This window comes from Megascapheus bottae, chromosome 7 (assembly GCF_031878675.1).
Source record: "Megascapheus bottae isolate mThoBot1 chromosome 7, mThoBot2.hap1, whole genome shotgun sequence".
Classification (NCBI taxonomy): Eukaryota; Metazoa; Chordata; class Mammalia; order Rodentia; family Geomyidae; genus Megascapheus; species Megascapheus bottae.
Window position 1 is genome coordinate 20,244,301 of NC_143515.1, and position 12,081 is coordinate 20,256,381.

Below are 12,081 nucleotides of genomic sequence, written 5' to 3' on the forward strand. Positions count from 1 at the left end.
CTTACCAGGATACAGAGAGGCACCCTTCCAATTTCTACTTCTCACTGAGGCTCCTCATTGTGCAAGTCTATGAATCACTGAAAAGAAAATGTAAATTGTTACTGTGCCTCCACTGTGGTGCTGATGCTGGGTGATTGACAGTGAGCTGTCATCATTATTTTCCATATCAGAATTTTGCCAATTGTGTGATTGGCCTAAAACTCACTTGAATGTATTTCTAGATATTATTATTAAGTCTAAAATCCTAGCAATGCAATTTCATTGTAATATGATAAATAAAAAATGAGAAATTACATTAAATATTTTTCAGCCAACCCTTGACAAGTAGTTGTAAACTTTTCTAGAAAAGCATATGCATCAGCACACATACAGAATGTAATTATGCAACATTCATTTACACAAACCACCAAGGATGCTATATTTAATGTGTCAATAGTTATCTTGATTTTATTTTCTTCAAAAGACTATAAAAGGAATGAAACTGTATTTGGTGTTTACCATTATGATTTGATCTGTAGATTACATTTGAGATTTCTGGAGGATAACCACCAAATTGGTTTGTGTTTCCCCATTATCTGAATTGAGATGAGTGACCTTAATTTATAAACATGTTTACAGTGTACTCTGTGGTCACACATTTCTCCTGGTATTTCATAAATATCAGGAGAGTTTGTAATGGGAAAATGTACATTGAATTTATATTGAAGATTAAATGGTAGATTGGGATAAAAATAGCACATGCAGCCTGCCATCAGCACATGAAGCTTCAGGAGACACAGGGGGTTATATAGTCCACACATGAAAGGCTACAGGCCAAATGTCCAGGTCTTAGGCAGCTGCTGACACTGTTGTAGTCCTTTCAAGTTATGGGAAAACTCTAATCTCTGATGAGGTGGCCTGGAATGGGAGCCATTGGTGTTGGGGGTCTTTCCATAGCTTCATTAGGAGTGGCATTGTGGACCTGTTTCTAGATGCTTTGCAGGAATCTCCTTCATAGGACTTCCCAACAGTGTGTGAACAGATTTGACATTCCAGAATGTGCACTTGTCTGCTGCTATTCATATTTACAACTAGCAGCAAGAGCAGCCAGTTCACTCAGGCACAAGGACATGTAATTTGTTCCAAGAATATCATTTAACCTCTTTCTTATAATTATGATATTATCTCTGTGGACCTACCAGAAGAAGCCAAACTGAATCATATTCAAGGCTTTCAAACCTTAAGACAAACAAGAACAGAGGAACAGTTGAATTCTCTCCCCCTACAGCAGGGGTGGCCTCACTGTGGATCTTGGGAATAGACCACCTCCTACAGAAGCACTCTAAACAGGATAGATCCAAGGAGAAGACACATAGAGTCCATGAAATTTAGGCTTTGAAGCTTTTGCAGCCACTGGGTGATGTGGATGCATAAAACTGGTACCTTGTAAGTTGTGTTTTTATTAAAATAGTTATAGAAGTTACCATTCTATAAATCAGTCCATGAGTTCACTACATCATGTCAACCCTATCATTATTCATCCCCATCCCTGTAGGGAAAGCTGATTCTTGAATTGTCCATTCTGTCAGAATGATGGAAGGAGAGCTAAGTCAAGGGTTTAATTTCTGGGGATCACAGAAACATATTAAAGTGGGATATCACTCTTGCTTGGTTATCAAAGTGATTCTTGTTAATGAGACACTGATTATTGTTGTGATATTATAAAGCTCCAAATGACACAGAAGACAAGGAATTGAATTGACCCTTACCTTTTTCGTAGGGTCTTTCATAATACATCAAGACTCTGAGGACTTTCTGGCACGTTTTTGTTGGTCATGATACTTTTCATCTCCATCTTCACAAGCTTCCTCTCTTTGTGATCTCAGGGCAATACAACAGTTTTTATCCTTCTGTGGAGGTATTGTTTCTCAATGGATCAGGATTAATGCAAGGTTTTAGGTTTATCCTAATTTTGGTTTCAATCACTAGACTATCCTCTTTGATTAGAGGAAGTGAACATTAGTTCAAATTCTTTGACAATTTGCTTTTTTGTTAAGCCCTATAGAAGCCCACCCCAATATCCAGTCCCTCACACAACCTCCAAACTCACAGGAAGTTCTGTGTCACTCACTGGTCATAAACTGTACTGTGGCTCTACCACTTGAGCCACAATATCATTTGTGGCTTTTTCTATGCATGTGGTACCAAGGAATCAAACCCAGGTCTTTGTGCATGGTAGGCAAGCACTCTACCACCGGGCCAAAATAACAACCCCAATAGCTTATCATTTTTGATGACTTTTGGGGTTATACAACAAAAGCTCTCCTCCTTGGAACAAATGTACATTGTAAGGATATTTCTTAGATGAGTCTCCATATTACCACCATCTACCTAAATATTAGAAGAATGGAATAGCCAATATCCAGATGTTTAATTTCATTGCCATGTGATATTTTATCACATTATATACCACAACTAACCTACTATTGATGATACTGTTTTAGCTATGGCTCTTCCATAGGGAAAAATTGTTCATATGTTATTTTCCCATTTGGTGATGGGGACAAGTATTTTTCATTTAATTATTAGAGTTCAGTTCAGCTACAAGATTCTACTCCATTAAAAAGATCTATTTGTAAAAGTTTTCTTTTGGTATTTTATTTTGCAATTCTAAGCAATGTGCTTGCAGTGATATTTATTTAAACACGTTTAGATGTTACACACTTAACATGTAAGTTTTCTAAATATACTATATAGGCATTTAGGGCAACAAATGCCAACAGTATTCCGGTGACACACACATGCACATGAAGACTTCCATCACTGTAAGCTTCCATACACAGTTAGTTACTTTATAGACATTGATATATCTTCTATTTCTGCGTGCGCACGCGCATGAGTGGTTGTATGTGCGTGCGTGCGTGTGTGTGTGTGTGTGTGTGTGTGTGTGTGTGTGTGTGTGTGTGTGTATGATGGGGCTTGAACTCTGGGTCTGGGCACTGTCCCTGAGGTCTTCAGCTCAAGGTAACCACCCTACCCTTGGCCAAGCCCACTTCCCGTTTTCTAGAGGTTAATTGGAGATAAGAGTCTCAGGTCCTTTTGTGCTTGGGCTGGCTTTGAAACTTGCTCCAAAGATGTCAGCCTCCTGGGTAGCTAGTTCTACAGGAGTGAACCACCACTCCTGGCTTTGATATATCTATTTCTTGAAAGTCCATAAGTAAAAAAAATTTAATAAAGGGTAGATGCATGCCTTGTAATTTATTATTTCAGTGCAACCTCTACTATGTGTTACAGATTGCAGTTCTATGGGTTTAAATGCAGGTTGTCCAATATTGAATCATGTAATTCATCTCTTACTCATAAGCATTTTGTTCTCATCAAACATACCATGAAATGGGTATTTGTAAGAGGGAAGGATAAGGAAAGAAGGATAGAAGAATGATGGGAAGGGGATAGAATGCAAGCAAGAATTCACTGTTTATACCAGAAAATTGAGGAAAAATAAGGGAATGGGTGGGTCAAAGTTGGGGGAAGTTTTTGAAGTCATGTAAAAGCCAAAATGCATTACAGATTGCTTTGCTAAATGGCCAAATAATTCAGTATATAATCAAAAGTTATGAAAAGTGAGGGAAAAGTTCAGGTGAGAATGTTTAAAGGGGGAACAATGATTTTTAAAAAAGGCTGTATTTATCAAATGCTGTATTGACTGGCAAGTCCTTTGTACAATCACTTACAAGAAAAAATATTCAAAAACAGTTATTCAGAATATCCTCTTACAATTCCAACCCTACAGGGAGGTAGAAAGCTTTGTTTTGAATTTTGCCATTTGGAAAATTGCAAATCACTTTTTCAGGGTTTCCAAGCATGAAAACTATTATGGGTTCTTAATATTTGCAAACATTTATGAACTCCCATAAAGAAAACTAATAGGAAGTTTTTGCATCTGTCCCCAGCTTGCCCCAATGCTAACACTGTGTATTATTGCATTGTGTATTAATGTATCATTGCCATGATATTGACATTGCTACAATCCATAGAGCTTCTACAGTGTTCACTGCTTATTCTTGCAATGGATAGTGTATATGCTTGTGCAGGATGAGTGCATATGGAGTGACTCTATGTGTACCTAACACATGGGTTGGCTCCATGTAAGTATGCAAGTTGAGTGTGTTTTGCTGTGGTCACCAGCATCCTGGAGGAACTCTGCAGAATTATTTCTGAGCATGAAAGATCACAATTCCTCTGCACATTGTTCTAAACTGCTGTCCCATTTCTGGAACAGGAAACTACCTGCTTGGATTGCCCAGTTACAAATGTGCCCTTCAGTGTGGAACAAGCAGGCATTATTCCCTAGATCTGTACTAGAGGAACATATCAAGGAATTACTGTGTTCAAGTTGGTAAGAACCCATGAGATGCCTGGATTATCCTTTTCCCATGGGGAGGCAAAGGATTAGAATTATGGCAGAACCTCTGGGGGAAATGGAACAGTGAGATTTGATGTTTGGAGAGCTGACTGGAAAGCTCATACTCAAGTTCTTTATTTTGTTTATACAGTGTAAGAATAACAATTGGAGCTGGAGTTGTGGCATCAATCCCGGTGGAATTTGATTTGTTACTAGTGAGTTAATATTGGTGGTGTTCTGGTATAGCACTTGGTAATATGCAGAAAATTCTTTTTCCTCCATTGTTGATATCTGCCACATATAGCACGTATTTCTTTGCATGCAAGGGCACACACAGGGGAGAATGTCTGTGCTACCCTTGGGTAAGGAGAAGCCAAAAAGGACATGAAAGTTAATACTCCATTTTAACTAGTTACAGTTTATACACAATTGAAATGAAAAAACTCTATTCAACCTGTGTAAAAATAAAAATATAATACTAAATAAACATTCTGGATGAATTTTGAGAGTCTAGACCCCAGTCATTGACAAACTCCACTTGTACTTGTGATGCTTTTCACCCATCATTGTTTCTTGTGGATCTTTGTCGTCCACCACTAGAAGGGAATCTGGAGGGAATATAAAAAATATCTTCCTTCCTTCCCCAAAATAAGGACATCTAGTTCACATGAAATTCAATAAGCTGCAATGTCATAAAAAGACTATTAGACAGCAGCTATAGTTTAAAATAAAAAGAGCTGCCTATCTTATAACAGCAAAGTAAGCGTGAGTGACATGTCCTATATATCACAGTTCTGGTTTGGAGTGCATCCCAATATCTCACTCAGGACAAAAGGAGAGATTAAGGCGATGTCAGCTCAGATGAGATCTTACAGGGTGTGTGTGTGTGTGTGTGTGTGTGTGTGTGTGTGTGTGTGTGTGTGTGTGTGTGTTGGGTGATTTGAGTGGCTATTTAAAAAAGATTGTGTTCCTCTATTAACTGGAAATATAAGAGCTGTCCCTCAAAATCTTTTCGGGTTATTTTATGAGAGAACTTGGTAACTAGTTGAGCTTGTGTGGTTGTCTGATACAGATCAAAGGACAGTTTGATTCCACTCTGGCTCCCAACACCACTGCAGCTCTCTTGCCATCATGAGGCATTAAGCCTGATATTGAATGGTCTACCTGATCTTGGTTCCAAAGGAACCTGATTCCTGTCTGTCATCATCACACTGTTGTGAAGGCTGTTCTACAGGCTTCATACTTCTTAATGTGAACCATTATTACACTATGGTTTCTTTTGCTGGCATATAGTATCCTCTGAATCTTTGCCCTCAGTAATTCCACTTGAGTCAGTTGTCCTAGAGCTGTCCTGTATGCCACAGCGCAGCAGAACAAGCCATCCTCCCTACAGGTGAACAGCTGTTTGAGACAGCAGATTTCATGATGAAAGCAGACACAGTCTCAAAAAGAAATACTTTTCCCAGGATACAGTGCTTCTCCTGGCAGTGCATTTGAGCCTGTAGTTGTGTTTGCTGTTTTGCCACGAGGGGGCGCGCTAGGGACAGGTTTTTATGGCTGGTTTACAGGCAATTAAAGTATAAACCAGAACTTGGTAGGAAGAGTTCATGACTTTGTTGACTTTGGGTACATGTGTTCGTCTTTAGTTATCCAGTGCCCTGTAAGTAATTCCTATTAAGATCATTCAAACCATTGTAAGTTATGTCCTTCCTGGCATCTCAGTCACACTGTGGCAATGTAATATATTCTAACTGTGCAACAACCTCTTGGTTTTCTTAATCTCTGTGTCCACCAAGGGAAATTAGCATGAAATTAGAATTAGGAAGCTTAAGAAAGTCTTTCCACAGAACTTAATGGCCCAGTAGAGCATTCTGCTTATAGAACACAGTCTCTGAGCTAGTGGGAGAATCATGTTGTTTGCAGGGAAAATCCTGCTGTTCTTCTCTGACCTGCAATCCCCCGACATTTGCTGTGCTAATGACATACGCCTGTCCTGCAGCTGTACCCAGCCATGCTCAGCCTCTGCTGAATTGCAAGCCCCCAGAGCACAGCCCACTGCCCTGAGTATTGCAAAGACACTCACACCTGGTGCAGGACTCAGTGCTGGTAATGACACATAGCATGCCCACGAGGGCTCCGCTCAGCTCCCAGGGGTGCTGCTGCCTTGGCTCCAGATAAAGAAGGGCAGCCATGGGAATTTCTCATCCCAGTATGCTCAGTGTTGCCCGACAGAAGTCTGGGCTCCGTGTCCGCATGCCTTGTGGCCTTAGGTATTTCCACAAGTGGCACAGTGTGATGTGCCTCACACTTGACTTGGGAAGTTTCTGGGACAGTAGGAATGCGCCTTCCCTGACAGCTATAGACACGGAGGCCAAGAATCCACACCAGCCCTCCCATTAAGCCCAAACTTTCTTCAGAAATCTATTCTGAAACAGCATTATTGGCATTTCACATGGGACCACAATATACACCCTTAACTGTTAGTGATTAATATTTTTTCTCAGTTCAAAGTTTCCTGTTACTCTTGTTCTCAAGAAGATGTTGGAATGATTGAGAAAAAAATCATTTTGATTACTTACAATCTCTATGCTAATCATGACTAGAATATGTAGAGAAAGTTGGCAACCTAATATTTGTGAGTTCTATTTCTTCTTGTTTTCATCCCTTCTAAGTATGAAACAGCACTTGTTTTCCTTGAGTCACCCTTTTCCCAAAGGTAATTCACATAGAATGTTCATAAGAAACAGAAGAGTAGCCAGAGGCCGATGGCTCATGCATGTAATACTGGCCACCAGTAATCCTAGACTGAGGTTGAATGTTGAGGTTCTTAGTTCAAAACCAGTCTTGGCAGGAAAGTCTGTGAGAAGTTTATCTCCTGTTGACCACCAGAAAATGAGAAATGGAACTGTGGGGACCAAGTGTTGAGTTATTAGCCTTGATCCAAAAAGCTCAAGGATAGCCACCAGGCCCTCAGTTCAAGCCCCAACACTGATGCCCAAAAAGGGAAAAATAGAAGTTTAAGACAATTTATTCTGAGCCATGAATCAAGACACAGATCACTCCCTTCATATCAGACAATTTGTCTCTTCGCCTTTGGAAAAACAGGTTGCCTGATTAAAATCTGTGCTGTCAGGATGCTCTTACATGGGACATGTGGAGACCCTGAGCATGTGCTGCCATGCAGACAGGAGCCTGACTTGCAGCTGTGCCCAGCCCTGCCCAAACCCTGCCAATTTGCTTGTGCTGAGAGCACCGCCCACTGCCCCAGTGACTTCTTCTTAGTCTGCTCACACTGCATGCAGGAATCAGTCCAGTCAGCACACAGCATGGACATGAGGACCCCTGCTCAGCTCCTGGGGCTCCTGCTGCTCTGCCTCCCAGGTAAGGAAGAACAAAGTGGGAAATTATTCAGTCCAGTGTTATCAATAATTTTGGCCATTTCATTGGAATCTTTTTCTGACATCATTAGTTGTATGGACATTCATTGTTATGTTTCCAATCTCAGTTTCCAGATGTGCCATCCAGATGATCCAGTCTCCATCCTCTCTGTCTGCATCTCCAGGAGACAGAGTCTCCATGACTTGCAAGGCCAGTCAGGGTATAGGTGGTTGATTAGTCTGGTACCAGCAGAAACTAGGGGAAGCTCCTACACTCCTGATTTATACAACAAATACATTGGCATCTGGAGTTCCATCCAGGTTCAGTGGCAGTGGATCTGGGACAGATTATTCTCTCACCATCAGCACCCTGTAGCCTGAAGATGTGGCCACATATTACTGTCAACAGCATAGTGCTTACCCACCCACAGTGATACAGGTCATAATAAAAACCTCCCAGGGAAGCAGAAGTGAGAGCCTGGGCACCCCAGCTGCTCCTCCTGCTGCTTCCACCCACTGAGAGTGGTTCACAAATGTAGGCGTTTTGCAGAAGTCACTGGAAGTGCTGGACAGAACAGCCCCTCTGTCATTTTCCCTCTTGGTAACTGTTTCTTAGCCATCATGATGCCTCTTTTTATTTAAAGTAAAAAAAATATTTTACCTGTAGATACTGGGTTATGGAATCTTATGGGAATCCCAGGTGGGAGGAGTATACACTGATCAAGATAATCCAAGCATCTGATATGTACATGAAGATACACACAGACACACACACACACACACACACACACACACACACACACACCAGTACCAAGGTTTGAGCTCAGAATTTAGTGCTTCCTTGGCTTACTTGTGCAGCCATCTACCACTTGAACTGTGTCTCTGTACAGGGTTTTTCCAGATTATTTTGGAGATGAAATCTATCAGAATTTTCTTCTCAGGAATTTTGAAATGCAGTCATCCAAGATCTCAGCTTCCTGAAAAATGTATCCAGTAAATATTGATTTAATAGAGAGAATTCAAGTCTGAACATTTAGTTTTTTTCTGTATTTTTCTTACTTTGTAGTTGTGGGACTTAGAGCCTGGGCACTGTTTCTGAGCAGAACTTTGGTGCTCAAGACTAGGGCTCTACCCCTTTAAGCCACATCTTCATTTCCACATTTGGGTGGTTAATTGGAGATAAGAGGCTGCTAGATTTTCCTGATGGGTTAGCTTTTATCTGATTTAGTCTTCACATCACAGCTTTATGAATAGGCAGGAATACAGATGTGAAGCAGGCAGGAATACAGATGTGAAGCAGGCAGGATTACAGATGGATGCCACCAGCTTTCCTGGTATGAACTGTGGATTTAAAAATAATGTAAATCCCACTTTTAATAAAAGACTTGAATTGTCAAGGTACAATGAGTAAGAGGTCAATAAACTGAACTGGATCAAATTGCACTGTCATGTATGTAAGTATCACAACACAATCCCATTGTACAATGAATCCACACTAAAAAATAATGCAGAGAACCTTTAGTGCTCAGCTGTGAGGAATTGCCCAACAACATTGGTAAATAGGCAAAAGGTAACCATAACAAATGATCATGTGAAAAGATGATCGTCAACATTGCTTACTCTATGGAAATTAAAACAGAAAATATCTATACACTTAGTAGGTTGTCAAAAAAACCCAGAAAGTTTCTCAATGTCAAATGCTGAGTAGGATTCTCATTGATGGCTCTCATCCTTGGCTATTCCTAACCTAAAACAGTAAGTAGTACTTTGGAAGGCATTTTGGCAACTTGGTACAGACATCCAGAAGATCTTATGAGTATTTTTCTTTCAGCTCATAGGTTCATTTGAATAGCAAGCATGTTCTCACACAATACTGCTTGTGGAAAATTACAGTGCCTTTCTTCATGCTTACAAACCCAGGTAAAAAATAACAATCTTCTTAAAAAGATAAATTTATAGGCAACCTGTGAAACTTCCATAAAATAGAATCTCAGTCAATGACAGATGGAAAGGTTTTTCAATTCACACAGCTATGGATGGATCTGAAAATGTAGGCTGTTTAGTGAGAGAACCCGTTGTGAAAAGGCTATGTACTGTATTGCTTTGTTTATGTGATTTGATCAGAATAGGAATACTACAAGGAGGCAATTCTAGGTTTGCCATGGATTAGGAACTGTGAGAAGTGTATTTGGGTTGTGGGGGGCATAGAGAGTCAATGTTCCCTTAGACAGGAACTGTAAAATATACAGGAAATGTTGAGGGTGATAGTAGATTTTGTTAAGTTCTCCCTTTAACTAGCTGACACTTGTTTCAAGTCTAAGACCTGTGACATTTAAAGAACATGTTCAACCACCGCATTCTACAGAGCTTGGGTTAAAGGAAATGAAGAGATAGAAGGGAAAACTTCTTCAAAGCTTGTTTGTCAGTAGAATGTACCCAACTGCTTTCAATTGGAAACATGACATTTGCTATGAAACACCACAGAAGAGTCTTTGTGCAGGTAGATGTTTCTCATGGTTTGGTGAAAGCATTATGCAAACAAGGTAAAGAGATGATTATACTTACGAAGTTACACAAAGTTACACAAAGGGTTTCATCTCACCACTTCAGTGTTTGGGTGCAACATCTTGATCAATTTCACCTTTCCACCACTCTCTCGAGGGAAATTTTAATAAATCATTTAATCAATTTGTTGTACAATTATAATGCAGAAGTGAAAGAATATCAAGTGGATTTTAAAAATAGATACACGGAATATATTCACACTTTTAAGTATAAACATGTCGATCATTTTCTTTTTCCCTTATAAGTTCAGTTAGTTCACTACCTGTAAGAGAACACTTTGTTCACCATGACGATTCCTAACCCTAAGTCTTAACAGGAAGTTCCTTGGAAAGAAAGTTTCTAGCACTTATAGCTAACATCCCTAACAGAACACTTGGTAATTCTAGTGTCAGATGCCTCTTCATCCACCTCAACTCTGGGCTCCTGTTGGCTAACTCCCTGACGATCCCAGCTGTTGATGGTGGGTGCTGTGTCTTTCTCTAGACTAACTGAAGCAGTCAGGAGAGCCAGGCCTGCTGTCGCCACATTCCTTTCCAAAAGACTGTCCAGGACATAAACCTGCCCATTGTGTGATGGCAGCATCATGTGAAGTTCTAGACTTTCACAGCAAGGTCCCTCTTCAAGACACCATGGATTTGTAGTGATTCTCATCAAACACAGAACTCATCTGATTGGTCCTTTTCTCAGAAGAGCAGGCCTCACCCTCCCTTGGCTCTTCTCACTCTATTGTCCCCACCTGGATATTTGCATACTGCTCCCTAGGGAGGACCTCCCTCTCTAAGTCTGTGATAAAGGCTCAGGTCTGAACTTGCCTTGACCAGTGAAGACTCCTCATTTCACTCCTAGAAATGAAGTCCTCCTCTCAGCTCCTGTGGCTGTTAATGCTCTGGTTCCCTGGTAAGGACAAAGGGAGATGAGGAGTGAGAGTGGGTGGGACGTTGGACTCTCAGGGTCCAGTTATGCCCTATGTGTTAAATGTGCACGATAGGGCAAGTGGGGTTTAGGTCTGGGACAATGGGGAATAATCCAGATAGAGCTAGAACCTGTTCCTGGATAAGGACTCTGGTAGGTGAGGATACTGCCACAGATAATACCTGTGTTTCAAAAAATCTATCTTTTGATATCTTAGATTATAAATCAAATCATAAATATGAATAAGAGGCATTGTATATCTAAATAGTAATAAGTGTATGTCTTCTAACATTTATCCATGATCTTACACTTTTGTGTCATTTTGATTTCAGGATCCAGTGGAGATGTTGTGATGACCCAGTCTCCACTTTCCCTGCCTGTTACCATGGGAGAGCCAGCCTCCATCTCTTGCAGGCCTAGTCAGAGCCTTCTGCTTAGTAGTGGAAACACATATTTGGAGTGGTACCTTCAGAAGCCAGGCCAGTCTCCACAACTCCTGATCTCTAAGATATCTAATCGATTTACTGGGGTCCCAGACAGATTCAGTGGCAGTGGGTCAGGCACAGATTTCACACTGAAAATCAGCAGGGTGGAGCCTGAGGATGTTGGAGTTTATTACTGTGGGCAAGGTTCATATTTTCCTCCCACAGTGATACAGCCCTAATCTAAAACCTCTCCTCAGTCTGGAGGGCTGAGCGGCTTCAGGGGCCACTGGTCTGCAGAGCAGCAGAGCACATTGTGTGAGTCTGCCTAGCAGGAAGATATTGTGGTCCATGTGAGAGTGACTGGAAATGAAGAGTATGTTGCAATATGGTAAAATACAATGTATGAAGACCAGGAGAA